Source organism: Capsicum annuum, chromosome 7, assembly GCF_002878395.1.
Source record: "Capsicum annuum cultivar UCD-10X-F1 chromosome 7, UCD10Xv1.1, whole genome shotgun sequence".
Classification (NCBI taxonomy): domain Eukaryota; kingdom Viridiplantae; phylum Streptophyta; class Magnoliopsida; order Solanales; family Solanaceae; genus Capsicum; species Capsicum annuum.
Window position 1 is genome coordinate 162,542,301 of NC_061117.1, and position 6,194 is coordinate 162,548,494.

Sequence of the window (6,194 nt, forward strand, 5' to 3'; positions counted from 1 at the left end):
GGCTGCAGAAGTATTGGCCACTGGGTTAGCCTTTACAGTAGCTAGCCATTCATTTCGAGTTGTTACGGAATTGGATAGAGTAGTGAATACGGCTCTAAATTCTGCATGGGAGAGATGCTTGTCCAGGGGATCTGCCTAAATGGGCTGAGGTGCTGACTGATTTCTAGTTCTCCTTTCGTTATTATTTTGGGGAGGTATGCTCTGTAAATAAAAGGAAGAAACAGATTATACTAGAAGTTTAACTTGAGCTCATACTGACTCGCACGACATGAATTCTGAAAAAAAGGAAACTTTTCCTAAAATATCTCGTAGACTCTTGTCCATAAGCGTGGCGTGCTACACACCCATGCACAGGACTTTACTTAATGTAGATTTCAGACACCCTAGGACTCTGTTGAACCTTAGGCTCTTATTCCATATTTTTAATGCCCCAAGAGTATACCCTGGATGCCACACGGTTCTTATCACCCCAAAAGACCACAAGCTAACCCATGACTGATATCTATTGGGAGCACTGAATAGTAATACTAAAATAAATGCGGAATTAGGATGAATTGACATAGGGTTCAAAATCTAAATATTCATAAATAATAACTTCTAGTAAAAACATTTGAAAACTAAACTTTGTCTGAACTGGCCTTGTCTGAATCTTCTAACTGAACTTTCTGAATATGGAGTTAGTGGGACAAGCCACTCCAACTACTGAACCTTCTAATAAACTGAAATAATTCATATCCCCAATAGATGGGGACTCACTACTAAATCTGAAACTACTGACTGGATCTATCTAAATGCAGACGGGATTTTGAGCATCTGAACCTATGATATGAGACATCATAGCGCAAAGAAAGAGTATGTGGTCAGTACGTGGAATGTACTGGTATGCAAGATAAGGTAAATCTAAATAAAAGGGTTCATATACATGGACAAGAACTGATTGAAAGATATAGAGTAACTGAATATTAGAGTACATGGACAACTGATACTACCGAAATCACTGAGTATGCAATACTGTACATATATGTAGAGACTGTAACTGAACTTTTCTAAAGCTGGGAACTGAGTACAAGATATCTAAAATTATTGATAACTGATTTACTGATACTAATTGACTATGTCTGATGGTCCTGATTCTGTAAAAAAAATGAACTGAGTTCTATATTGAAACTTTAGGAGGTAATCATCTAACCGATATGCCCTAAATAAGATTCTATAACTGAGTTTGGGTCCAATCTGTAACCCCAATTTGAAGGGGCTAATACTGTGCCACGAGTACTAACATATGATGTGGAGTCATTCCAAATTAATGGGTGAGCCCCCATCGCTTGGCTCGCTCGGTGCTGAATCCTACCCCTAACTGAATTGATACTGAACTATTTATATTGAACTGGACTAAACTTATACCGAGTCTACTGAGTTTTTCTGAGTTCTATAACTGACTAAGTTCTACTGATTGTGACATGACTGATAGTACTTTGTAACTATCACTGGCTTAAGGTAAACAGCTAGATTATCGGGTATTAAATAACCCCAGGACTCGATTGCATAAAATGAAAGACAACTTGATTATAAAGGCATAGCAATACTTGCTTTCTAACAATTCACTCATTAAGACATTTTTTCAAACACTTGGTTTACATGAACTTGTGTATGAATGGGATCACATAATAACATGTCATACTTTTACTAGCCAAATCACATAAGCATTCATCTAACACACATAGTCATTATTCCAATATTTACTTAACATATTTAGCAAGCACTTGGGGAGAATGGATTATTTACATGATAATGGCCAACACATGAACATCATGATACATAAATCAATTTGTAAATTCAAGGGTTTATCAAGATAATCACATATTCATCACACATGCTATTAAATTTTCATGAAACTTTCAATTAATTCATGGTTTGAAACCCAACTAATATCATGAACATAAATTTAATCTAATTCAAACATGGAAATCATGGATCTGAGATCTTATATGTTTAAAAAGGATTCTTGGACTTCATGGGTTAAAGGAACCCATGAATGATCGCCTAACATAGTTGAGAAGAAGAGTTCTTGAAGGTTCTTGGAGGATTTCTTGAGATTGTTATTGGTTTCTTGAAGTTAGAGTTTTGTATTGTAGAGAGAAAGCTCTTGATTTTGGGGAAAAATTGAATAATGAATGACTTAAAATGTTTTTTTAGGGCTTTAATCTCATATCTGGACATAATAAAATCAGGGCAAAAGGCTAATTTAACCCTGGACGAAACATTGGTTTTTCGGCTAAAATTTTTGAAACTACCCCCTGGTACGATGCAGTACAATCGCGCCTGCTTACTAGAAAGTGGACAATTGGGAACCTGGCTAATGGCGCGATGCGGCACCATTGTGATGCCTCACTAAATGGGACACTAGGCCTAGGCACGATACGCTATTATCGCGGAGCAACACTGGAAAATTGACTATTGGAAAATTGGTTGGTGGCGCGATGAGGTCGTATCGCGTTCGCTAAGTGGAAAATAACAATTTCCATTTGGAATGCCTCCAGTATGCGCTGAAGTACCAAATGGTACACTGTTTCACTAAAATGACTCTAACTCTTCACCCGGATATCAGATTTGGGTAAATTTTATATCATTCAAAAGCTAATTTAATTTCCCACGCTATGGAATGCTCTAAACTAAAAAAATAATAAGTATTTAAAATGTTTTACATAGGATTACTCATGTACTAAGACTTAAATTAAGCCAGGGAAAAATGGGGTATTACAACTGGCAAGATTTATCGCCAAACCATTTAGGTTAAGGGGACACTGAAGTGCCCTCCGTTTACCATATTAGCCTGTTGGGAAACTACCATGTTCTCTAAAAGCATAACCAATTACACTTTAACCATTGTAAGATATTTAAACCATTTATAGTTTCTTATAAAATCTGAAAACAAGCAAGAGTTCCATTTAAAGAAGTCATTCCAATAAACATATCTTATTAAGCATTTTATCAAACACCATGGGGGCATAATATAACTACAACTAATTCCAATGACCATTAAACCATTAACATGCAATCCAATTTCCTAAAACCATCACTGATGCTTATAAAATCATAATTTTACCTTATGAAACCATAACCAAGACATTATAAACAAAACCCCCATTTAATAGTTGAAAACCATAATCCATGCAACATTGAAACCATGAAAACATCCGTAAAATTCATTCCTTTTTATTAATAATAAGTAGGGTAGAGACACATGCCTTAATCTAATAAAGATGATGGAAGAAAATCACCGAAGCATTCCCCAAAGCTATCCCTAAGTTGAAACCTTAGATTTATTGCCCCAAAATCTCTTGAGAGAATTATGATATGTTTTTGAATAATTTTTAAAGTGTTAAAGAATAGAATAATAGGGTAAATAACCTCCTAAGTGTATTAGAATTTTTGGGTCATAATAAGGGTAAGAAGGGAAAATGTCCAGAATACCTTCACTTATGTCCCTTAAAAACCCATCACAGTGATACGAATGACCCTCTTACGAGTCGTACCCTTCCTTATAATTGGTTTCCAGCATTCGTACCCAGGCCTTAACCTTTGGATCAAATAATGTCCAGCATATGACTCTTCTAACGATGTCATAACCTCAACATACGATTTGTACCCATGATCCGTATCAATGGCAGGATGAATTCTTAGGAGGATCAAACACTACCCACCATACGAGTCACCGATATGATTCGTACCCATACATACGACTCGTACCCCTAAGTCATGACCATTCCAATGATCGAAACCATCACACCAACTAACACTAGTCAGCTTATGATAGGACCATACCACTTGTACCCCAGTATACGACTCATACCCTAGAGTCATATTGGGTTCAGAAAACAAATTTTGAGGAAAATTACTAAGGAAAAAACCCAAGATATAACATTCTCCCCAACTAGAAACATTCATCGTGGAATGACAGATAAGGTAGGGGTAACCATACATACAGTCATCTGCATTATCAAGCATATTCCCAACCTTCATAAAACTTCCAAAACAAAGAGGAAAAATATTAATCTTTCTTTTAACAAACTTAGAAAATAAATATGTGTTCCAGAACATATACCTTCCGTATAAATACTAGGAGTAGAAAACAAGAACGGATACTTGGACTTCATGTTCTCTTCCACTTGCCACGTAGCTTCTTCTACCTTATGGTTCTACTATATAATCTTAACCGAAGCCACATCCTTGGTCTGCAACGGATAAAAATTCCTATAAAATATCTCAATCAAGACCTCTTCATAAGAGAGAGAATCAGAGATATCAAACCCCTTAAAAGGAACAACGAAAAAAGGATCAACATTACATTTACTTAAGATGGAAAGATGAAAAACCAGATGAACCAAACCAAAATTAGATGGAAACTCCAACTTATAATAAATATTACCAACTCTCTACTAAATAACATAAAGACCAGTAAATTTAGACTAAGCTTCCGCTTCTTCCCAAACCGCACTAATCCCTTCATTAGAGACACCTTTAGGAGCATCCAATCCCAAATTTCAAACTACTAATCTCTACGCCTAACATCCGCATAAGACTTTTGGCGACTCTGAGCAACATTAAGCCTATCCCAAATCAACTTCACCTACTCCATAGCTTGATAGATCAAATCGGGACCAAACATATCTACCTCATAAATCTCAAACCATCCAATAAGAAATCTATACTTGATACCATAAAATGCCATATCTAAAGCTATACAAATGCTAGAATAATAGATATTGTTGTAAGAAAACTCTACCAAAGGTAGTGCTCAACCCAACTGCCACCATAATCAATCATACATGCCCGAAGCACGTCCTCCAATGTTTGAATCGTTCTCTCCACTTGCCTATCCAACTACGGATGAAATGTCGTACCCAAACTAACCTTAGTTCCCAACACTTTCTGGAAAAAATGCCAGAAATGAGATATAAACTGCGTACCAAGATCAAAAATAATTGAAACAGGTACCCCATGTAGCTTCACAATCTCTTAAATATACAATTTTGCATAATCTTTCACCAAAAAAGTAGTCCTTACCAAAAAAGTGAGTAGACTTTGTCATCCTATCCATGATGATCCAAATTGAATAAAATTAGTTTTGAGACCGAGGAAGACCGATAACGAAATCCATATTGATCATCTCCCACATCCATTCAGGAAACTCTATTTCTTGATGCAACCCACCAGACCTCATGTGCTCAACCTTAACCTGTTGACACACCATCCACTTGGCCAATAACTCAACTACAACTCTCGTCATACCATTCCACCAATAGATCTCCTTAAGATAATGGTACATCTTTGTCGAGCCAGGATGAACAACATAGTGCCACTCATGTGCCTTAGCTAAAACCCTTTGTGAAAACCCATCAACATTCAAAACCCACATCCTCCTTTGGTACCACAAAGTACCATCACCTCTATCTCAAACACCGTTACATTTTCCCACAAACATCACACTTCATTTTCATCAAGACCGGATCTAACACTTGATTCTCCTTTATCTCTGCACCAAGCGATGATCGAAACATGCATTACACAATCACACCCCCATCCTTATAATAAAAGAGAAGAACTCCAACATTGGATAAGAGTTGTATATCCTTCACTAATACCCTTTTTACTCCTTACACATGAACCAAAACTCCTATAGACAATACGCTAAGAGTATCAGCAACCATATTAACCTTAACCGGGTGATAGTGAAGACTCATATCATAGTCCTTGAGAAGCTCGAGCCATTTTCTCTGCCTAATATTAAGCTCCTTCTGCGTGAACACGTACTGAAGACTCTTATGATCAGAAAATATACCCATGTGAATACCATACAGATATTCAAAGCAAACAAATCTGCAAACAACTTCAAATCTTGAGTAGGATAATTCCTCTCAAGCACAAACAACTGCCTAAAAGAATAGGTAATCACCTTCCTATGTTACATCAGAACTCAACCAAGCCCTACCAGAGATGCATAATAATAAATCAAAAACCACTCATATCCTTTCGACAAAGTCAAAATCGTAGCCGAAGTCAACCTATCCTTTTTCTTCTCAGAACTCCCTCTACAAACATCTGACAAGAAACACATAACCTTCTTCTGTATTAACTTAGTCAAAGGAGCAACTATCGATAAAAATATTTCCACAAACCACCTATAATACCCT